We start from the raw sequence: 24,920 nt of genomic DNA, 5'->3' as shown, positions 1-24,920 counted from the left end.
GGATATTGTACTACACCTTTAATAAACACTGGGAGTATTGTGCGCATTTCTATAAGACTGTAAAACATGGGAGCAGAATTACGCCATTCAGCCCACCGAGCCCGCTCCGCCATCTCATCGTGGCTGATCCCAAATCCCATTCAACCCGTGCACCTGCCCTCTCATCCACGCACTCGGCCTCAGCCGCAGTCTGGCAGAGCATTCCACAGATACATCAACTTCGGCTAAAAGAATCCCTCCCTACTTCAGTTCTAAATGGTCGCCCCTCAACTTTGAGACTGGATACCCCCGCCAGAGGAAACATCCTGTCCACATCCACCCTATCTAGCCCTTTCTACATTCGGTAGATTTCAATGAGATCCCCCCGCATTCTTCTAAATTCCAGTCAGTACAGGGCCAAAGCGGCCTAATGCTCCTCTTAGGTTAACCCCTTCATTCCTGGAATCATCCTTGTGAACCTCCTCTGGACTCTCTCCAATGACAATGCATCCTTTCTGAGATATGGGGCCCAAAACTGTTGACAATTACTCCAAGTGCAGCCTGACTAGTGTCTTACAAAGCTTCAGCATTATCTCCTTGCTTTTATATTCTATTCCCTTGAAATAAATGCCAACATTGCATTTGCCTTCTTTACCACAGTCTTAACCTGTAAATTAACTTTCTGGGAGTCTTGCACGAGGACTCCTATGTCCCTCTGCACCTCTGATGTTTGAATTTTCTCCCCACTTAGATAATAGTCTGCACTACTGTTCCTTTTACCAAAATGTATTATCATATACTTCCCAACACTGTATTCCATCTGCCACTTTTTTGCCCATTCTTCCAGTCTGTCTGTCTCCTCAGCACTATCTGAGTCCCCTCACATATCCTCATATCCCTCCACCTACCACTCCACCTATCTTCATATCACTTACAAATGTTGCCACAAAGCCATCAATTCCACTAGTTACTGCATGGAGCTGAGATTCATCTGGAAGTTTCACTAAATGGAATTTTTATGGACTGGACAGTCCGAGTTTGTATTTCTCTGGGGAGGAGTGGGGGGAGATGTATAGATTTGTCTCAGATAGACAATCTGTGTTTGTTTCTCTGTGGGGAGGAGTGGGGTGGGGGGGGGGGAGTATAGATTTGTCTCAGAGTGTAAGATCCTACACACCCTCCCCACACAGAGACGTATACACACATTGAGTCAGAACACTCTCCACTGGACATTTATAGAAACTTGCAAATGCACATCACATTGTCTTACACACATTTATTATCCCTCGCACAGTCACACCACAGAAACTGCTAGCTGACTCATTCACAGTTATACATACACACACTCACGCACAGTGCTTGGAATTGGGACACAATGCTTGAAGGGTGGTGATCAAGGCAGATACTCAAAACATTTGAGTTGTCAGTCCGGGACGAGCATTTGAGTTGTCAGTCCGGGACGAGCATTTGAATCTCCAAGGCACCAGAAGATCATGGACATTGTGGGTAAATAGAACTACAGTCCCTCTCTGGGATAAAAGTACCTGACCTTGGGACACCCATAACAACAATGAGCTCCCAGAAATATTATTCATTCAAACAAGAGCCAATCTTGAAAAACAAAATGTGTTTCCATGTGCGTAAATTCCCAGGAGTAATCGGATACCACTGTCCCTGCAAAACACAAGCTAGGAGTGGTGGAGTTACACAACATCAGCCTGTCTCCAGATAACCTCCTGGGAGTAATCAGATACCGCTATCCCTGAAGAACACAGACTGGCAAGTTGCACTCAAGGAAGCTGCTTTGGAAATGGACAAGCCATCGCCTCTATAGAAAATGGTGGCACCATGCCCTGTACCAGTCCACTGCTCATTCAACCCTATTGGAAAGAGCCACTGAGATCAGAACACCCCAACATATCAGCGACAGGGAGGGTTTCCCGGTGGCCAACCATTTTACTTCCACTCTCCGTTCCCATTCCGACACGTCCTCTACTGCCATGAAGAGTCCACTCTCAGGGTGGAGGAGCAGCACCTCATATTCCGACTGGGTGGCCTCCAACCTGACAGCATGAGCATTGATTTTTGCAACTTCTGGTAATTTCTGGCCTTTCCCTCCTTTTTCCATTCCCCATTCAGCTTCCCCTCTCACCCCTTCTCTTCTCCTCACCTGCCCATCACCTCCCCCAGCTGCTCCTCATTTCCTTTTCCTCATGACCCACTCTCCTCTCCAATCAGATTCCTTCTTCTTAAGCCCTTTAAATTTCCACCAATCACCTCCCAGCTTCCTACTTCATCTCCCCTCTCCCACCCAGTCGGCTTCACCTATCACCTTCTCGCTCGTCCTCCTGCTCCTCTCCCCCGTTGGCATCTTCCCCCTTCCTTTCCAGTTCTGAAGAGGGTCTCAGCCCAAAACATCAACTGTTTATTTATTTCCATAGATGCTGTCTGACCTGCTGAGTTCCTCCAGTATTTTGTACCCTGTACCACTGTAATCAGGTAGGAGAAGAGGGTAAACATGTAAACACAGTCTAGATGGACTGAAGGGCCTGTTTCCATGCTGTAGTTACCATACCCAGTGATCTGTATATTTCCTTGTTACAAACATGTGATAAAAAACAGAACTGGGGTTGTAAACTGGGGAGTGCCTGTACTACAGACATCGATTGACAGGCCCTACAGGCGAGATGTACTACAGGCAGAGGAACAAATCGTGCTATATGCGAGTGCAGGTGGATGTTTTGCTGAAGGGCATGTCTCTGTGCTGAACGATGGTGGTGTCACATTACCTCACAGAGGCCCACTAGGTGCTCCTCTGCCCACCCACAATGCTGCAGACGGAAACATCCCAATGTGTACAGAGCTCGCCAGCACCTGGTTACATCCCACTGTCCTCCACGCTAGCAGTTGAGGGACACCTGGAACGTCTTACCCAGAGTCAGCTCGAACACAGGCAGACACTCCCTATTACCGTGGCAATCGTCTCCTGGGGAATCACGGGCCTGCTGTGATTCTGGATGGGTCAGAGAGACAGCTTTCTCGCACACAATCGCACTACCTCCTCCTCCCTACAGCGAGGCAGAGGGACAAACCAAGGAGTGAGCGAGGGAGGGCTGTGCTGGACTCATATTAGCCGGGAATAGAGCAGGACATTAGAGAGAACACTTGAAGGCAAAGACAGAACTTTCAATCAAACACAACAAAGGATAAAAGCGAAGATGTTTTCATTTAAAGCAGATCCATGCTTTGAAGAAGTGATGATATTTGCAATGACCAACCCATAACAGCATCGTGGGTGCTAAGCACCAACAAATCATCTTCTGTGACCACCATAAGACTGGGAACCTTGCACAGGGCTGCCAGGACCGGGACCAGGACCTTCACTCAGTGATACAATGCAGCCACGAAGAGTGCTGCCACTCAAATAGCAGCTACTGGTAGTATGGGTCAAAGTCAAAAACATGGAACTTGTTACTTTTTGATGAGCTGGGAATCCCATCGTGGAGGCAAACAGCAGAAAGGATGAATCGGAGACAAAAATCCCTTTGGCCCAACTCATCCATGCGGACCAGGTCCCTCTAAACCTTTCCTATACATATACCTGTCCAAATGTCTTTTGGACATTATAACTCTAAATTGACATGAAACTGGTTCAACCCATCGGCCTACTGTACTCTGTTCAGACCACAGCCTCAGACTTCCACTAAATGCCTCCACCCTCATTCCTCTGACCCAGTGTTACATCGACTATTCCCACCTTTTGGCTTCAGATTATAAATCTGACCAACCACTCAAACAATAAACACAGAACAGGACAGCACATGAACAGGCCCATCGGCCCAGCTTGTCTGTGCTGAACAGGACACTAATTTAAACTGCACATTTCCTGCCACTCCCTGCCGGTTCACATGTCTGTCTAAATGCCACTTAAGTGTTGCAATTATATCTGTTTTCACCATCTCCTTGGTGATTATAATGTGATAGAATTCACTCTACAATTTGAGAGGGTTAAGCTAAAGTTAGACATATCAGTATTACAGTGGAGTAAAGGGAATTACAGAGGAATGAGAGAGGAGCTGGCCAAAATTGACTGAAAGGGGTCACTAGCAGGGATGATGGCAGAACAGCAATGGCTGTTGTTTCTGGGAGCGATTTGGAAGATGCAGGACAGATACATCCCAAAGAAGAAGCATTCTACTGGCAGGATAATGCAACTGTGGCTAACAAGAGAAGTCAAAGCCAACATAAAAGCTACAGAGAGGGCATATAATAGAGCAAAATTTAGTGGGAAGTTAGAGAATTGGGAATCTTTTAAAAACCAACAGAAGGCAACAAAAAAAAAGCCACAAGGAGGGAAAAGATGGAATATGAAGACAAGGCATCCTGTAATGTTAAAAAGGATACCAAAAGTTTTTGTTAAGATAAAAAGAGAGGTGACAGTAGATATTGGACTGCTGGAAAATGACACTGGAGAGATAGTAATGGGGGGGTGGGATAAGGAAATAGGTGAAATGAATACATATTTTGCATCAGTCTTCCCCGGAGAAGTTCGAGACTAGGGAGAAGGTGCTTGGGAAACTAAAAGATCTGAAGGGAGATAAGTCACCTGGACCAAGGAACTGATTATTGGCTTCAGGAGGAAACCAACGTCCATGAGCCAGTCTTCATTGAGGTATCAGAGATGGTAAGGGCCAGCAACTTTAAATTCCTTGGTGTAATTACTTTAGCGGATCTGTCCTGTAGCCAGCATGTAGGTGCAATTAAGGAGAAAACACAGCAGAGCCTCTCCTTTGAAGATTTGGCGTAACATCCAAAACTGACAAACTTCATAGGCACCTAGTGGAAAGTATATTGACTGGCTGCGTCACAGCCTGATATGGAAACACTAATGCCCTTGAACGGAAAATCCTACAAAATGTAGTGGATTTGGCCCAGTCCATCACAGGTAAAGCCCCCCTCCACCCCCACCATTGACCACATCTGCATTGTCACAGGGGAGCAGCATCCATTATCAGGGACCCCCTCCACCCAGGCCATGCTCCCGTCTCACTGCTGCATCAGGTAGGTGGTTGAAGAGCCTCAGATTCACACCACCAGGTTCAGGAACAGTTACTACCCCTCAACCATCAGGCTCTTGAACCAGAGGGGAAAGCCAGGTGCATCGAGCTGCAGCTCCTTAGGGACCATGTTAGGGAACTGGAGCAGCAGCGCGATGACCTTCGTCTGGTCAGGGAAAGCGAAGAGGTGAAAGAGAGGAGTCACACCGGGGCCACAGGAGGGGAAAAGGGAAGAGCCAGGTACTAGAGAGCACACCTGTGGCTGCCCCCTTAACAATAAGTACTCCTGTTTGAGTACTGTTGGGGGGAACAACCTATCTGGGGGAAGCAACAGTGGCTGTGCCTCTGCCACGGAGTCTGGCCCTGAGACTCAGAAGGGTAGGGAAAGGAAGAGTGATAGGGGACTCTATAGTTAGGGGGTCAGACAGGCGACTCTGTGGACGCAGGAAAGAAACACGAATGCTTGTTTGCCTCCCAGGTACCAGGGTCAGGGATGCTCTGATCATGTCCACAATATCCTTAAGTGGGAGGGAGAACAACCAGAGGTCGTGGTATATATTGGTACCAATGGCATAGGTAGGAAAAGGGAGGAGGTCCTGAAAAAAGACTACAGGGAGTTAGGAAGGAAGTTGAGAAGTAGGAACACAAAGGTAGTAATCTCAGGATTACTACCTGTGCCACGCAACAGTGAGTATAGGAATAGAATGAGGTAGAGGATAAATGTTTGGCTGAGGGATTGGAGCAGGGGGCAGGGATTCAGATTTCTGGATCATTGGGATCTCTTTTGGGGCAGGGGTGACCTGTACAAAAAGGACAGGTTGCACTTGAATCCCAGGGGGACCAATATCCTGGCAGGGAGGTTTGCTAAAGCTACTGGGGAGAGTTTAAACTAGAATTGCTGGGGGCTGGGAACCGAACTGAAGAGATGGAGGAAGGAGCAGTTGGCTCACAAATAGAGAAAGCTTGGAGACAGTACAAGAGGGAGGATAGGCAGGTGATAGAGAACGGATGTGCTCAGACTGATGGTTTGAGATGTATCTATTATAATGCAAGGAGTATTGTGAACAAAGCGGATGAGTAAAGAGTGGATCAGTACTTGGAGCTATGATGTGGTGGCCATTACAGAGACTTGGATGGCTCAGGGGCAGGAATGGTTACTTCAAGTGCCAGGCTTTAGAGGTTTCAGAAAAGACAGGGAGGGAGGCAAAAGAGGTGGGGGAGTGGCACTGCTGATCAGAGATTGTGTCGGGGCTGCAGTAAAGGAGGACGCCATGGAGGGATTGTCGACTGAGTCTCTGCAGGTGGAAGTTAGAAACAGGAAGAGGTCAATAACTCTACTGGGTGTTTTTTTTAAAAAAGAAACCATCCAATAGTAACAGGGACACCGAGGAGCAGATAGGGAGACAGATTCTGGAAAGGTGTAATAATAACGGAATTGTGGTGGGAGATAATATTGATTGGCATCTCCCTAGAGCAAAAGGTTTAGATGGGGTGGAGTTTCTTAGGTGTGTTCAGGAAGGTTTCCTGACACAATATGTAGATAAACCTAAAAGAGGAGCGGCTGTACTTGATCTGATATTGGGACATGAACCTGGTCAGGTGTCAGATCTCTCAGTGGGAGAGCATTTTGGAGATAGTGATCACAATTCTATCTCCTTTACCACAGCAGTGGAGAGAGATAGGAACAGACAAGTTAGGAAGGCATTTAATTGGAGTAAGGGGAAATATGAGGCTATCAGGCAGGAACTTGGAAGCATAAATTGGGAATGGATGTTCTCAGGGAAATGTATGGCAGAAATGTGGCAAATGTTCAGGGGATATCTGCATAGGTACATCCCAATGAGACGGGAAGGACTGTAGGGTACAGGAACTGTGGTATACAAAGGCTATTTAAAATCTAGTCAAGAAGAAAAGCTTACAAAAGGTTCAAAAACTGGGTAATGAAAGAGATCTAGAAGATTATAAAGCTGGCAAGAAGGAGTTTAAGAATGAAATTAGGAGAGCCAGAAGGGGCCATGAAAAGGCCTTAGCGAGGAGGATTAAGGAAAACCCCAAGGCATTCTACATGTGAAAAACAAGAGGATAAGACGTGAGAGAATAGGATCAATCAAGTTTAACAGTGGAAAAATGTGTATGGAACTGGAGGAAATAGCAGAGATACCTGATGAATACTTTGCTTCAGCATTTACTATGGAAAAGGACCTTGGCAATTGTAGGGATGACTTACAGCGGATTGAAAAGCTTGAGCATATAGACATTAAGTAAGAGGATGTGCCGGAACTTTTGGTAAGCGTCAAGTTGGATAAGTCACCAGGACCGGACAAGATGTACCCCAGGCTACTGTGGGAGGTGAGGGAGGAGATTACTGAGCCTCTGGCAATGATCTTTGCATCATCAATGGGGACAGGAGAGGTTCCAGAGGATTGGAGGGTTGCAGATGCAGAAAGGGAGTAGAGATCGCACAGGAAATTATAGACCACTGAGTCTTACTTCAGTGGGTGGTAAGTTGATAGAAAAAATCCTAAGAGACAGGATTTATGAACATTTGGAGAGGTATAATATGATTAGGAATACAGGTAGTCAGTATGGCTTTGTCAAAGGCAGGTCATGCCTTGGTAGCCCTATTGAATTTTTTGAGGATGTGACCAAGCACATTGATGAAGGAAGAGCAGTAGATGCAGTGTATATGGATTTCAGCAAGGCATTTGATAAGGTACCCCATGCAAGGCTTTTTGAGAAAGTAAGGAGGCTTGGGATCCAAGGGGACCTTGCTTTGTGGATCCAGAACTGGCTTGCCCACAGAAGGCAAAGAGTGGTTGTAGATGGTTGGTGACCAGTGGTGTGCCTCAGGGATCTTCTCTTCGCGATTTTTATAAATGACCTGGATGAGGAAGTGGAGGGATGGGTTAGTAAGTTCGCTGATGACACAAAGGTTGGAGGTGTTGTGGATAGTGTGGAGGGCTGTCAAGAGGTTACAGCGGAACATTGATAGGATGCAAAACTGGGCTGAGAAGTGGCAGATGAAGTTCAACCCAGATAAGTGTGAGGTGGTTCATTCTTGTAGGTCAAATATGACAGCAGAATATAGTATTAATGGTAAGATTCTTGGCAGAGTGGAGGATCAGAGGGATCTTGGGGTCCGAGTCCATAGGACACTCAAAGCTGCTGCGCAGTTTGACTCTGTGGTTAAGAAGGCGTACGGTACATTGGCTTTCATCAACCATGAGATTAAGTTTAAGAGCCGAGAGGTAATGTTATAGCTATATAGGACCCTGGTCAGACCCACTTGGAGTACTGTGCTCAGTTCTGGTGGCCTCACTACAGGAAAGATGTGGAGACCATAGAAAGGGTGCAGAGGAAATTTACAAAGATGTTGCCTGGATCGGGGAGCATGCCTTATGAGAATAGGTTGAGTGAACTCAGCCTTTTCTCGTTGGACCTGATAGAGGTGTATAAGATGATAAGACGAATTGGTTGTGTGGATAGTCAGAGACTTTTTCTCAGGGCTGAAATGGCTAGCATGAGAGGGCACAGTTTGAAGGTGCTTGGAAGCAGGTACTGAGGAGATATCAGGGGTAGGTTTTTTTATGCAGAGAGTGGTGAGTGTGTGGAATGGGCTGCCGGCGATGGTGGTGGAGGCGGATATGATAGGGTCTTTAAGAGACTCCAGGATAGGTACATGAAGTTTAGAAAAATAGATGGTTTATCCGTCCTGCTGTCTTTCATTGATTCTATTGTGTGTTTTTGGCTTTACTGAGTATGTCCGCAAGAAATGCATCTCAGGTTTGTATATGGTGACATATATGTACTTTAATAATAAATTTACTTTGAACTTTAATCCCTGTGGAACACCACAGGTCACAGACCTCAAGTCAGAATAACACCCCCTGACCTCTGTGGCCAATCCAATCCATCCAGTCACCACGGATACCATGTCCCCTAACCTTCTGAATCAGTCTTCCGTGAAGGACCCTGTCAAATGCCTCACTAAAGTCCACCTAGACAGTATCCACTGCCTCCCCCTCAACACCTCCTTAAAAAACTGACTCTTTTGTGAGACATTACTTTTGCCCAGAGGAAAATTTTATTGCACCTGTCCATGAACTCGACTTTGACAAAAGCCATGCCGATTATCCCTAACAAGAAGCAAGAGGATCTATCCCTGAGAATCATCCTCAATAATCGACCTGTTACTGATGTACAGCTTACTGGAGCATACTTTGACCTAATTGCCCCACCACCATTAAACAAAGGAACAACGTTAACTATTCTCCAGTCCTCTGGAAACTTGCCTGTGGCTTAAAAAGACAAAGTCAAATATCTGTCTCTCACTAAACAAGGATAAACCCCACCAGGGGCTTAGCCACCTTACAATGTCAGCACTTCCTTGAAATGAATACCCTGTAGATCAGGGGTTCCTCACCTTTTCTATGCCATGGACCGCAGTTCAGGAGCCCCTGCTCTAGAATATTGCATATGATCTCATGAACCTTTACATGTTCTCCCTGGTGAATACTGATGCAAAGTACCCATTTATTTCCATTGCCTCTTGCTCAAAGCATAACTTTCCTCCTTTGTCACAGAGTGGTACCAACATCTCCTGAGTTGTTTTCAGTTTATCAGGATTCTCTTTAACCCTGCTCACCAAGGGCACTTCAGACCAACTCATCACCATCATTATGTGCCACATCATAGGATGTGGGCTATCATGGTCTTTCCATGACCGTGATTGCTCTTGGTGAGTTTTTCTGCAGAAGTGGCTTGCCATTGCCTTCTTCTGGGCGGTGTTTTTATAAGATGGGTGACCCCAGCCATTATCAATACTCTTCAGAAATGTCTGCCTGGTCGCATGACCAGGACTTGAGATATACACCAGCTGCTCACACCACCTACACTCATGGCCTCGTAATTCTGATCAGGCGGCTAAATAGGTGCTACACTTTGCCCAAGGGTGACCTGCAGGCTAAAAGAGGGAAAGAGCGCCTTACACCTCCTTTGCTATAAACATATCCCCACCCTGCCACTCTTTAAACCCATTCGCCCTCTTGATTCCCTGCTGAGTTCTCTGTTTGATTCGGCTGATGGGAGAACATTGGAAGTATAGTTGCATAGGTAGTCCGGATGCCCTACTGCTCCAGGAACAATGGAATGACTCCCTGTGACTGTATGGGCTCCCTCAATTTCTTCCCCGATCCCAAAGACATGCTAGTTTTTAAGTTGGAAATAATTCAGAAGTGCAGCTCGGGAGGTTGATGGCTGGTTTTTAAGTGAATTGGTCACCGTACATTACCCCTACAATGTAGGGGATAACCAGGCAACCAGGAAGGATTTGATGGACAGGCTATCAGGCAGGAACTTGGAAGCATAAATTGGGAACAGATGTTCTCAGGGAAATTGGAGAAAAAAGAAATACAAAATGCTAGAAGAGGTCAGCAGGTCAACCTGGGGAAGTTTAGTTAACGGGAGGGTCCGTGGCATATAAAAAGAAGTTAGGACCCCCTGATCCATGGAAATGACTTAGTCTACATTTTGGGCTGAGACCCTTCTTCAGGACTGGTCTCAGGAGGAAATCACCAGAATAAAAACGTAGGGGGAAGAGGAAGGAGGATACCTAGAAGGTGATGGGTGGGAAAGTTAAAGAGCTGGAGAGGAAGGAATCTCACGGGAGAGGAAGGTGGACCATAGGACAAAGGGAAGGAGGAGGGGATCCAGGGGAAGGTAAAGGGCAGGTGAGGAAAAGACACAAGAGGCCAAGAGTGTTGAAGGAATTGAAGAAGGAAGGGAAGGGAAAAAAATTACCAGAAGTTGAAATTGATATTCATGGCATCAGGTTGGAAGCTACCTAAAGAGTCAGGTGTTGTTCCTCCACCTTGAGAGTGGCCTCGTTGTGATAAAAGATGGTCTGCTCTCCTTTCCTATCAGATTCCTTCCTCTCCAGCCATTTACCTTTCCCACACACCTGTCACCTTCCAGCTACCCTCCTACCCCCCCCCCCCACCACTGGCATCCAGGCACCTTCCCCCTTCCTTTCCAGTCCTGGTGAAGGGTCTTGGTTCAAAACATCCACTGTTTATTCATCTCCATGGATAGAGCCTGACTTGCTGAGTTCCTCCAGCATTTTGTGTGTGTGGCTTTGGATTTCCCAGCATCTGCAGAATCTCTCATGCTTGTGAAGGAAATACTACTGTATGTGATGCAGTATGAGTGACAGGGTGGGGGGGGGAGCCTCTACAGGCAATGGAGGGGGCTGTGTGAGCGAGGGGGAGGAGTACGACTGATGGGGAATGCCTGTGTGAGTGAAGGGGGAGCCAACAAGGAAGGTAGTCTCTGACTAGATTTTCAATGTTTTTTATTTGGTGACAAGATCTTTCCAGCAGCAACAAACGTTACCACTGTAACCAAGAAACATGGATTCATCATTTTTATTCCAAAAGGCAGAAAGAAATAACACAAGGAAGAGCGGGAGAGAAGATTAAAGCCAGGGCTAGGCATTGTGTGGGAAAGGAACAAAGATTATTATTGCAACAGTTAACACTGCTTTGCCCTTGAGGAATGGAACAGTTAGCTATTTAAAGCCAACAATGTCTGGGAAGAATTGCAAAACCAATCTGTATTTGAGGATTTGATGACTGATTCAAAGCCCTCGAGTTTCATCCTAATTGTTCAAGACAATGCTTAAATTAATGGGTTGTAATCAGATGCAGGTAACAATGCTTTCACCTGTCTCCAATGGTCCACTCTCCTTCTCCTTCTCCAGCTCCTTAACCTTTCCCACCCACCTGGCTTCACCTATCGCCTTCCAGCTATACTCCCCCCCACCCACCCCCAACCTTCTCATTATGGCACCTTCCCCTTCGTTTCCAGTCCTGAAGAAGGGTCACATTGATTGTTTATTCATTTCCATAGGTGCTGCCGGACCTGCCGAGTTCCTCCAGCACTCTGTGTGTGTTGCTCTGGATTTCCAGCATCTGCAGAATCTCCTTTGTTTAGGTCTCAATGCTTTCATTGATGGATCTGGACAAGTGAGACTGCTGCACCTTCTGCCATCTAATGTTTTTGTATACTAATGTTCAGAACTCAAATTGTAAGTGAGATAGAAACATAGAAAAACTCTTTCAAAAACTTTCAATTAACTCACGTGGAAGCTGCTAGCATAACCCTCCTGATTATATCAAATTCTGTAAAAATCAGCAACTTGAGGAAATTAACTTGTTCTTCAAAAAAGAGTTCTATCCCTTTAAGCCTAGAAATGCTTTAAAACCAATTAAAAATTTTGGAAGTATGCCTTCATGCACATATCAAAGTGGAAGTTATCAGTGTGTCAATTGTGAAGAATATTCTCAACACTAACATTTACTACTCTCAGGCCAGGAATAATATTAGCCAAGGGAGACTACAGCTTCTTATCCTGAAAAATCTATGAGCCTTCAGTAATAAAATCGCAGATTAGAGCAACAACACACACAAAATGCTGGTGGAACACAGCAGGACAGGCAGCATCTATAGGAGAAGCACTGTCTATGTTTCGGGCCAAGACCCTTCATCAGGACTAATCGAAAGGAGAGATAGTAAGAGATTTGAAAGTAGTGGGGGGAGGGGAAATGCGAAATGATAGGAGAAGACCGGAGCGGGTGGGATGAAGCTAAGAGCTGGAAAGGTGATTGGCAAAAGTGATACAGAGCTGGAAAAGGGAAAAGATCATGGGACGGGAGGCCTCGGGAGAAAGAAAGTGGGGGGAACACCAGAGGGAGATGGAGAACAGGCAAACAACTAAATATGTCAGGGATGGGGTAAGAAGGGGAGGAAGGGCATTAATGGAAGTTAGAGAAGTCAACGTTCATGCCATCGGGTTGGAGGCTACCCAGGCGGTATATAAGGTGTTGTTCCTCCAACCTGAGTTTGGATTCATTTTGACGGTAGAGGAGGCCATGGATAGACATATCAGAATGGGAATGGGACGTGGAATTAAAATGTGTGGCCACTGGGAGATCCTGACAGACCGAGCGTAGCTGTTCAGCAAAACAGTCTCCCAGTCTGCATCGGGTCTCACCAATATATAAAAGGCCACACCGGACGCAGTATACCACACCAGCCGACTCACAGGTGAAGTGTCGCCTCACCTGGAAGGACTGTCTGGGTCCCTGAATGGTGGTGAGGGAGGAAGTGTAAGGGCAGGTGTAGCACTTGTTCCGCTTACAAGGATAAGTGCCAGGAGGGAGATCGGTGGGAAGGGATGGGGGGGACGAATGGACAAGGGAGTCGGGTAGGGAACGATCCCTGCGGAAAGCAGAAAGAGGTGGGGAGGGAAAGATGTGCTTGATAGTGGGATCCCGTTGGAGGTGGCAGAAGTTACTGAGAATTATATGTTGGACCTGGAGGCTGGTGGGGTGGTAGGTGAGGACAAGGGGAACCCTATCCTGAGTGGGGTGGCAAGTGGATGGGGTGAGGGCAGATGTGCGGGAAATGGGAGAGATGCGTTTGAGAGCAGAGTTGATGGTGGACGAAGGGAAGCCCCTTTGTTTAAAAAAGGAAGACATCTCCTTCATCCTGGAATAAAAAGCCTCATCCTGAGAGCAGATGCAGCGGAGACGGAGGAATTGTGAGAAGGGGATAGCTTTTTTGCAAGAGACAGGGTGGGAAGAGGAATAGTCCAGGTAGCTGTGAGAGACTGTAGGCTTATAGTAGATATCAGTAGATAAGCTGTCTCCAGAGATGGAGACAGAAAGATCAAGAAAGGGGAGGGAGGTGTCAGAAATGGTCCAGGTAAATTTGAGGGCAGAGTGGAAGTTGGAGGCAAAGTTAATAAAGTTCCCCTTGTCCTCACTTACCAGCCCACCAGCCTCCAGGTCCAAAGTATAATTCTCCGTAACTTCTGCCACCTCCAACGGGATCCCACTATCAAGCACATCTTTCCCTCCCCACCTCTTTCTGCTTTCCGCAGGGATCGTTCCCTACCCGACTCCCTTGTCCACTCGTCCCCCCCATCCCTTCCCACCGACCTCCCTCCTGGCACTTATCCTTGTAAGCGGAACAAGTGCTACACCTGCCCTTACACTTCCTCCCTCACCACCATTCAGGGCCCCAGACAGACCTTCCAGGTGAGGCGACACTTCACCTGTGAGTCGGCTGGTGTGGGATACTGCGTCCGGTGCTCCCGGTGTGGCCTTTTATATATTGGTGAGACCCGGTGCAGACTGGGAGACCGTTTTGCAGAACACCTACACTCGGTCCGCCAGAGAAAACAGGATCTCCCAGTGGCCACACATTTTAATTCCACGTCCCATTCCCATTCTGATATGTCTATCCATGGCCTTCTCTACTGTCAAAATGAATACAAACTCAGGTTGGAGGAACAACACCTTATACACCGTCTGGGTAGCCTCCAACCTGATGGCATGAACATTGACTTCTCTAACTTCCGTTAATGCCCCTCCTTCCCTTCTTATCCCATCCCTGACATATTTAGTTGTTTGCCTGTTCTCCATCTCCCTCTGGTGCTTCCCCCCACCTTTCTTTCTCCCGAGGCCTCCCGTCCCATGATCCTTTCCCTTCTCCAGCTCTGTATCACTTTCACCAACCACCTTTCCAGCTCTTAGCTTCATCCCTCCCCCTCCTGTCTTCTCCTATCATTTCGCATTTCCCCCTCCTCCCACTACTTTCAAATCTCTTACTATCTTTCCTTTCCGTTAGTCCTGACAAAGGGTCTCGGCCCGAAACGTCGACATATATATAGATGCTATAGATGCTGCCTGGCCTGCTGTGTTCCACCAGCATTTTGTGTGTGTTGTTATTTGAATTTCCAGCATCTGTAGATTTCCTCGTGTTTGCTCACAAATTAGAGTATTCCTAAGCAATGAACATTCCAGCTCAAAACCTCAACATAAATCTCAATATGCCATAATGGGAATAACATTCCATAATTCATTTATGGGCTACAGGAAAGACTGATGTTTGCAGTTCATTCTTAAATTCCCTTGAAGTGGTAATAATGAGCTGTCTATTTGAATGGAATTCACTCTTGTGCTGAAGGTAATTCCAAAGCATGTTAGGATTAAGCTGGGTTCAAATCCAATATGAGTCTTGGAGCTTAGAAAAATAGAGGGCTATGGGTAACCCTAGGTAATTTCTAAGGTAAGGACATGTTCTGCCCAGCTTTGTGGACCAAAGGGCCTGTATTGTGGGTTAACAATATTCAAAGGATTCAGGAAAAATAGGTGGTGAGTTAGTGGGCCATATACATAATTCAGAGTTCCAAACCGGTCTGAGATATAGCCATCAAGACATCTCTCACAAGAATGGATGTATTGGAAGGAGATGAAATTAAGACTCACCTTCAGATCACTGTTCTGTTGTTCTTGGAGGTTGGATCCAGAAGTGCTACAAGGGAAAACACATTTAATTATATCTCAGTTGTTAGAAATTCTATCAAAATTACACATTGCCAGAAGGTCTCGCTGGCCAATCATGAAAAATTCAAACTCCGGTACTTTTCACAAGTGACGTTCATTTACAAGTTTTGAAAAACCACATGCAGTGGTTGGTGGAATGCAGCTGAAGTGATGATCAGATCTGGTGATGTCACAGCAAGGCGACCTCACAGAATGGTGACCTCACAGAGTGGTGCTACCTGCTGCCTCAAATGCATTTCTTACAAGCCCTTGCTCAGCATGGCCAAGTTTGTCTGAAGGGCCTGTTTCTATTCTGTATCACTGTAGAATCCAATGATGCAAGAAATATTTATCATTTCTTTTTAAAGTACTCAGCACAATCAATGTAGCAGAAATGGCAGAGATTACAATAATATATTTTAGAAAAGAGCACAAGGACTATGGGCAAGAGAGTAGGGCAAAGGAGGGAATATGTGCTTGGAGGTTGAGGGTGAGGACATGGAGGATAGTGAGGTCAGTGTGGAGCATGCTAATATGCTAGAGTACTTTGTGACAAACGAGGAGTTAATGTTGGATCTTCTAAGGCGGATATTTGCCCAAGGCCAGAGGGAACATACCCTAGGTTATTGAGAAAGGCTGAGACAAGATTGCTGAGATCTTGACCAATACCTTCATGCCCCCTCAAGCCACAGACATGGTCCTGGAGGACTGGCGAGTAGCACTGTTGTTCCATTACGTTGCTTTGAAAGGGAGAATAAAACTACACCTGTGCAAATTCCCTCAGCACCTGATGATCTTGTGATCTGTCTTGGAGGCCAACTATCTAGAGGGTGAACTCTTGCAAGCAATGAGGCCTTCACATGTACTGTAATGAAATGCTTTAATGAAATGTAATAAAATGCTTTGGTCATGGCCAGAATCAACTCCTGCCAAGGATCTGGACCCACTGCAGTTTGCCTATCGCCACAATAGATCTACAGTAGATGCAATCTCATTGGCTCTCCATATGGCCTTGGATGTCTTGGACAATAGCAATACCTATGTCGTGTTGCTGTTTATTGACTATAGCTCAGCATTCAACAGAAAAATACCCTCAGTACTAATCAACAAGATCCAAAACCCAGACCCCTGAATTTCCCTCTGAGCTGGATCCTTAATTTCTTCATTGGGAGACAACAGTCAATGCAGATCAGAAATAACATCTTCTCTTTGCTGACAATCAACACTGGCAAACCTCAGGGTTGCTTCCTTAGCCCACTGCTCTACTCACTCTACACGTACGACCGCGTGGCTGGACAGAGCTCAAACACCATCTATAAATTTGCCAATGACACAACTACTGTTGGCAGAATTTCAGATGGTGACGAGGAGGCGCACAGGAGTGAGATTGATCAGCTGGTTGCGTTGTGTCGCAACAGCAACTTTGCATCCCACATCAGTAAGCCCATGGATAAAGATGTAGATGGGTGGGTTGGTAAGTCTGCAGACAATTCAAAGATTGGTGATGCAGTGTAAAAGATTGTCAAAGGATGCACTGGGATACAGATCAGTTGTAGACGTGGATGAAGAAATGGCAAATGGATTTTTACTCAGCCAAATGTGAAGAACTGCACTTTGGGAGATCAAACGTAAAGAGACAGTACACTGATAATGACAGGAGCAGAGGGATATCAGTGCCCAACTTCATAGCTCCCTCAAAATGGCTACACAGGTTGATCATGTGGTTAAGGTGGTATATGGCGTGTGCACCTTTATTAGTCGAGGCATTGAGTTCAAAAATCAGGAAGATTTGTTGTAGCTTTCTAAGACTCTAGTTAGGCTACATCTGGGGTATGGTGTACAGTTCTGGCCGCCCCTCTGTAGGAAGGATGCTGAGGCTGTGGAGAGCGTGTAAAGAGGTTTACCAGCAGGTGCTATAATGAGAGGTTGGACAAACCTGGGTTTGTTTACTCTGGAGCGGCAGAGGCTGAGGGAATATCTGAGAGGTTCATAAGATTATGACAGGTATCGATTACAACAGCTATTTATCGTTTATATACTGAAGGCATGAATTTAATGTAAGCCTGAAGGAACATACACGATTCAGGAACAGCTTTCTCCCCCAACATCAAATTTCTGAATGGCCATTGAACCCATGAACACTACCTCACTACTTCTTTGTACTGCTGCTGCAAAAACAACAAACTTCAGGACATATGCCGGTGATATTAAACCTGAGTCTGATTCTGAAAGGGGTTATGTTCAATGGATGTGTGCAGTGCAAGTTTTTTTTCATTTTATACAGAGAGTGTTGAGTGTCTGGAAGCTGCTGCAAAAGGGTGACGGTGAAGATAAATACAATAGACGAGTTTAAGAGGCTCTTAGACATGGCAATGAATGTACTGAGAATGGAGGGATATAGAATTGTGTGGGAAGAAGGATTAGTTTAGTTAGGCATTTAATTACTAGTTTAATTAGATCAACCAAACCTCATGGGCCAACAGATCTGTTCCTGGATTGTTCTATTCTAGGTTCTAAGTACTGGAGAAATTGCCAGAGTTTAAAAGATGACAAATTATCTTGGCCTGATGGAGCATAAACACAAGAAATCCTGCAGATGCTGGAAATCCACTTCCTAGCAACCCCCCCCCCCCCCCAACGGGCTGGCCCACCACCAAGCCCCTGAAGGACTATCCTAGAATTCTAAATGAAAAGGCTGCAGAGAAACTGAATACTTTAATGACCAGCATCGTCCTAGGGGATCAGTTGCAGCCAATCTAACAGCATCATTCGTGGGGATGGAAGCATATAAAGGCCTTGCCTGCCTGACATGAGCTTTTAGGAAAATGGTGGAATTCATTATTAAGAGTCTCGTCAAAGAGCATTTAAAATCAGATAATTTGTTAGTCCACGCAGACTTATGAAGCACAATAGTAATTGATGAACCTATTTTCTTTAAAAGAAAGTATCTAACAGGGTAGATAAGCAAGAATCATGGTAGTATATTCAAATGTTCAAAAGATAATAATCTCCTGAATATTGTCTAAAGTTGGTCCAGCTGAGATCAGTGAAATGTATGTATGATTCGAAGAATGTTGTTTGAATTCCTGGGACAAAGTGTCCGTGGAAATGGGACAATCTGACATAAGCTGTTTGCAACAGTTTGGGTCCAATACCCTTAATAATAAAAATATCCAGGCTTGTGAATAAGCTGGCAGTGTTGGGGATTATGGAATGTACAGTTGAAGGGCAACTTGGAAGCTTAAATACGATAAGGTACTAGTACAGGGTAATGATACGGTCAAGGACATCTAGAGCATGCCAGGAAGGGACAGAATGGGCAAATGCAAGAATCAAAGTGGGGGTATGGTCAGAAAAAGGTGTAAGGCGCTCCTTCCCTCTGCTAGCCTGCAGGTCACCCTTGGGCAAGGTGTAGCACCTGCTTAGCCCACCCCCACTGATCAGGGTCACATGAAGCCATGGGAGCAGGTGGTGGATGGTCACATGAGCAGCTGGTGCACATCACAAGTCCTGGTTATACGACCACTGACGCCAGGCAGACACTCTCTGAAGAATCGTGATAATGGCTGGGGTCAGCTGTCTTGTAAAGACACCACCCAGAAGGCAGCAATGGCAAACCACTTCTGCAGAAAAACTGTAAGGAGCAATCATGGTCACCCATGCCATACAACATGGCACATGATGATGATGTGTGAATTTACAAATTTACGGATGACACAAATTGGAATAAATGTTTTGATCTGACACTATTACAGAGAAGCATTTCCCAGATGACGAAAGCTGACCAAAGGCAGGTTAGGGACCATTTGCACAGAGAAGCATTTAATGTTTTGGGTTGATAACCTATCGGAACTGGCCAAAATGAGAGATTTGGAGAATGGACACAATTAGTATGTTTTACAAGGAGCCAGTGTGGACCTGATGCGCTAAAGCTCAGGGTTTTTTGTATGGCATGGACCCCTACCATTAACCGGGAGGTCTGTGGACCCCAGGTTGGGAACCCCTGTGCTAAATGGACAATCACAACAATCCTACACAAAGTTAAAGTTTTGAGGGTAGAAGGATAAACTAGGACATGCAGCTTACAGATCCTGCCCATTCTGTCCGGCCTTCTTCCAAGGTGAGACAAAACCTGTGTAAACCCATGGGAAGCAGAAAGATCATGAAGGTTTCTTGTCAGCAATGGCTCTGTTAGAGGCACTGAGGCTGTATGGAGTTAGATGTCCAAGTCCCATTGCACTGATCTGACAGCCCAGGTCACTGCAGAGCTGGAGTGCTGGCTCAGTTGCAGGCATACCTTGCTGAAGTTGCCACCTTTCAGACAAGCCTTGTCTGCTCTTTTAAACAGAAACAACACCCATGGCACCACCTTAACAAAAAACAAAGGTGCTCACCCTAGAGTGATGGCTATAAGATACAGGAGCAGAATTAGTCCATTTGGCCCATTGAGTCTGCCCCACCATTTCATCATAACTGATCCACTTTTCCTCTCAGCCCCATACCCTGCCTACTCCCCCACCCCACCTATCCCGTCATGCCTAACCAATCAAGAATCTATTAACCTCTGCCTTCAATATAATGATTTGGTCTCCACAGCCCCCTGTGTTAAAGAAATCCACAGATTCACCACTCTCTGGCTAAGAAATTCCTCCTCATCTCTGTTCTAACAGGATGCCCCTCTATTCTAAGGCTGTGTTCCCTGGACTTAGACTCTCCCACAACTGGAAACATCCTCTCCACATCTGCTCTATCAAGGACTTTCATCATTCGATAGGTTTCAATGAGGTTACCCCTCATTCTTCTGAATTTTAATGAATACAGGCCCAGAGCCATCAAATGCTCTTCATATGACAAGCCATTCAATCATAGAATCATTTTCATGAACCTCCTTTGAACCCTCTCCAGTCTCTGCACATCCTTTCTAAGATAAGGGGCCTTAAACTGCTCACAATACTCCAATTGAGGCCTCACCAGTGCTTTATAAAGTTTCAACACTACGTCCTTGCTTTTATATTCTAGTCATCTTGAAATGAATACTAACATCACATTTTCCCTCCTCACCACAGACTCAACCAAGAAATTAACCTTTAGGGAATTCTGCACAAGGACTCCGAAGTCCTTTTGTGCCCGAGTATTTTATATTTCTCTCCATTTAGAAAACAGACTACATTTTTATTTCTTCTACCAAAGTGCATAACCATACACTTCCTTACACTGCATTCCATCTGCCATTTCTTTGCCCAATCTCCGAATCCAAGTCCTCCTGAGGCCTCTCTACTTCCTCAGAACTCCGTCCCTCCACCTGTCTTCATATCATCTGCAGACTTTGACTCAAAGCCATCAATTCCACCATCCAAACCATGAACATGCAATGTAAAATGAATCGGTCCCATACAGACCCCAGTGGAACACCACTAGTCACTGGCAGCCAGTCAGAAAAGGCTCCCTTTATTCCCACTCTTGGCCTCTTGCCAATCAGCCACTGCTTTATCTACCCCTCAATGAGCATTGGTACAAAAACACTAAAATTTTGAGGAAGTACAGACATGATGGACAAATATAATCCAGGAGATGAACGTCATCTAGGTTAATAAATAAAACTGTACAACTCAAACAGAACAGTACAGCATAGAAACAGGCCATTTGGCCCATTGTGTCTGTGCCAACCATGATACCAATTTAAACCAATCCCTTCTGCCTGTATGTCATCGATGTCCCTCCAATCCCTACCTGTGCAAATACCCCGCAAATGCCACTTTCATGACTGCTTCAAACACCCCACTGTGTTCTCACCACGTGTTCTACAGTATTTGATATTTTTGCTCTGGAAAATTATTCTGACTCACTATGTCTTTTCTAGAGTCACAGGGGACTACAGTCCAGAATCATGCTCTTCAGCCCAATCAGTCCATGCCAGACTGCTATTCTGCCTAGTCCCATCAACTTACAACCGGACTATACCCCTCCATATATATTTTCCAAACTTCTACTGAATGTTGCAACTGAACCCACATCCACCATTTGTGCTGGCAGCTCGTTCCACACTCTCACCACCCTCTGAGTGAAGTAGTTTTCCCTTAAATGTTTCAACTTTCACCCTTAACCTATGACCTCCAGTTCTAGTCTCACCCAAACTCAGCGATAAAGCCTGCTTGTATTTACCTCATTAAACTCCCTCACAATCTTGTATACCTTAATCAAATCTCCTCTTATTCCCCTACACTCCTAGGAATAAAGTCCTAATCTGTTCATCTTTCCCTATCATATGTCCTCAAGTCCGGCCAGCATCCTTGTAAATTTCCTCTGAACTCCTTCAATGTATTGATTCAGTCCAAGTTGGACAACCAACACCAAGAGTCTGTAAAAAGCTCATTTTTAATTAGGGTGGCGACCGAGATTTTGAAGGCAGATTTTCGCAACAGTTTTTCTGATTTGAGGAGCAACCAAGCAGCAAGAAGCAGTGTGTAAAAGAGAGCTACCTTTCAGTCAAGTCCCGGTTGAAGATTTTAACAGCAGAGCTTCGAGGCAGTTTGCTCAGAGTTGGACAATCCACACCAGAGGAGTGTAAAAGAAGCTACTTTTTTTTTATCATGGCAGCGATCAAAATCTTGAAGACAGAGTTTCGTGGCAATATTTGGCAAGAAAATGGGAACCGAAATGAAGGGACTCAGGATAGGACAGATGGTATAAAAGTAAAGATAGCATGCAGTCAGACTGTCAGGAAGGGCAGGCAACTGTTAGGACAAAATTGCAGCCAGCAGGGTGAGTATCTGTGCTCTAGGGATGCAGAATCAAAAAGGGTAGCAAATACAGAACTCTAGGGGTTATATCTCAATGCACAGAGTATAAGAAAAGAGGTGGATGATCTTGTTGCAATTATACAGATTGTCAGGTAGAAAGTTGTGGCCATCACTGAATCGTGGCTGAAGGGCGGTTGTAGTTGGGAGCTGAATGTCCAAGGTTACACACTGTATTGGATGGATAGGAAGGTTGACAGAGGGTCTGCTGGAAAAGAACGGCCTCAAATCATTAAAAAGATATGACATAGGATTGGAAGATGTTGAATCCTTGGGGGCTGAGTTAAGAAACTGAAATGGTGCAAGGACTCTGATGGCAGTTGTATATAGACCTCTAAACAGTAGCTAGTATGTGGACTACAGATTACAACAGGAAATAGAAAAGAGAAATGTCATGGGAGGAAAGGATGGTGTTGGTGATGGACTTGACTTGATTTTAACATGCAGATAGATTGGGAAAATTAGGGTGGTAATAGATCTCAGAAAAGTGAATTTGCTGAATGCCTACAAGATGGCTTTCTGGAGCAGCTTGTCGTTGAGCCTACTAAAGGCTTTGCTATACTGCATTGGGTGTTAAGTAATGAACTGGAGACTATTCAAAAGCTTAAGGTAAAGGAACCCTTAGGAGTCAGTGATCACAGTATGTTTGAGTTCAATTTGAAACTTGATAGGGAGAAAGTAAAGTCTGACATAGCAGTATTTCAGTGGAGGAAAGGAAATTACAGTGGCATGAGAGAGGGGTTGGCCAAAGCAAATTGGGAGGAGGTGCTGTCAGGGATGACAGCAGAGCAGCAAAGGCGTGATGTTCTGAGAAAAGTGAGGAAGATGCAGGATAGATGTATTCCAAACACAAAGAAACCCTCAAATAGCAAAATAGTACAACTGTGGCTGACAACGGAAGTCAAAGCTAATGTAAAAGCAAAAGAGAGGGCATACAACAAGCAAAAATTAGAGGATTGTGAAGCTTTTAAAAACCTACAGAAAACAACTAAAGGAATCATTAGGAGGGAAAAGACAAAATATGAAAGCAAGCTAGCAAACAATATCAAGATGGATAGAAAAAGCTTTTTCAAGTATTTAAAAAATAAAAGATGAGTGGATATAGGAGCGCTAGAAAATTAGGCCAGAGAAATAATAACAGGGGCCAAGGAGATGGCCAATTAAATAAATGAGTATTTTGCATTGGTCTTCTCCGAGGAAAACACGAGAAGTGTGCCAAGTGTTGAAGGATGTGAGGGAAGAGAAGTGAATGCAGTTACTATTTCAAGGGAGAAGTTGCTTAAAAAGCTGAAAGACTGTGAGTGTGGGGAACAAGCTACCAGCTCAAGAGGTGCACACGATCTCAATGCTTAAGAGAAGTTTAGATAGGTAAATGGATGGGAAGGGTATGGAGGTCGATGGTCATGGTGCAGGATGATAGGAGTAGGCAGTTTAAATGGTTCAACATGAACTAGATGGGCCAAAGGGTTCGTTTCTGTGAACTACTTTTCTATGACTCTATAGAGGTACTTAACACAGCCTTCATCAGTCAAGGCATTGACTACAGGAGTTGGGACATCATGTTGCAGTTGTACACATCATTGGTGAGGCTACACTTTTTTTTAAAACAAAACTATATAAGTTTATTTACATAACGATAAGGCACAGACATTCAGTATTTACAAGACAGTGAAGACATTCAGATTAAAATATCATTACTACTGTCTATTAAACAGTCAATTCCCTGGAAATCCCCCAATGTACCCGTTGCGACTGCAGGTTGCCCCTGCAAGGGCAGCCAGGCACGAATGCTTGCTCAGAAAAGAGATAACACTCCACTTTCTGCCGCCTAGACCTGTGAATGGCCATCTTGGCTGGGCCCAGGAGCAAGCCCGCCCTGCCAAACTGGGCGCCCGGATACAAGGAGCGCGGGGCTAAAATGCAGCCAGAAACCGAGCAGCAGTCCCTTCAGAAACTCAAACAGGGGCTACAACCTCACACCCCACGTAAGCATGGCACATTGACTCCTCCCGCTCACAGAACGGGGTGTCAGTGAACCTGGCCACACTTGGAGCATGCTGCAGTTTTGGTTGTCTAAAAGATATGGTTCAACTGGAAAGATTGCAGAAAAGATTTACAAGGACGTTGCAAGGACTAGCTGGCCTGCACAAAAGGGAAAGGTTGGCCAGGCTAGGTCTTTATTCCTTGGCACATAGGAGAATGAGAGGTGACCTTACAGACATGTTTAAAGTTCTGAGATGCGCAGATAAATTGGACAGTGACACAGGTTTTCCCCCTAGAATTCTACAAAGTTGCAGCATAACTTCCTGACATTGGAACTCAGTGCTTTGACTCACAAACATACCATATGCCTTCTTAACCACCGTATCAACCTGTTTAACTTGGGTAGGGGAGTCTTGGGTTTACTGACTGAGGGGAAAGATTTAAAGTGGACCTGAGGGCAACTCTGTAATGTGGAGGGTGGTGAGTGTCTGGAATCAGCTGCTAGAGGAAGTGGTTGAGGCAGACGGAATACTACTAGTTAAGAAGCACTTAAAGAGGAGCAAAGGAATTGAATTAACTTTATTTCTTACATCTTGCATCTCCATCTAAATGTGCAATCAAAACAATTTATAATAATTTATAATAAATAGAATGGTCAATGTAATATAGAGTACACTCAAGTCAGCATGAATTAATCAGTCTGATGGCCTGGTGGA

The 24,920-nt window shown here is 45.3% G+C and overlaps 1 protein-coding gene across 1 annotated transcript in view; it reads right to left on the bottom strand.

The window, feature by feature from the left end:
- ccdc92 (coiled-coil domain containing 92) overlaps positions 1 to 24,920 on the bottom strand; it is a 53,185-nt gene that overhangs the window by 12,489 nt on the left and 15,776 nt on the right. The window contains exon 2 of the mRNA XM_059994531.1: positions 15,368 to 15,413. The gene's annotated coding sequence lies outside the window, so the exon portion shown is untranslated. The remainder of the gene's footprint in view (positions 1 to 15,367; positions 15,414 to 24,920) is intronic.

This window comes from Hypanus sabinus, chromosome 18 (assembly GCF_030144855.1).
Source record: "Hypanus sabinus isolate sHypSab1 chromosome 18, sHypSab1.hap1, whole genome shotgun sequence".
Taxonomy (NCBI): domain Eukaryota; kingdom Metazoa; phylum Chordata; class Chondrichthyes; order Myliobatiformes; family Dasyatidae; genus Hypanus; species Hypanus sabinus.
Note: the sequence above shows the minus strand (reverse complement) of the source record. Positions and strands in the feature narration are given on the sequence as shown.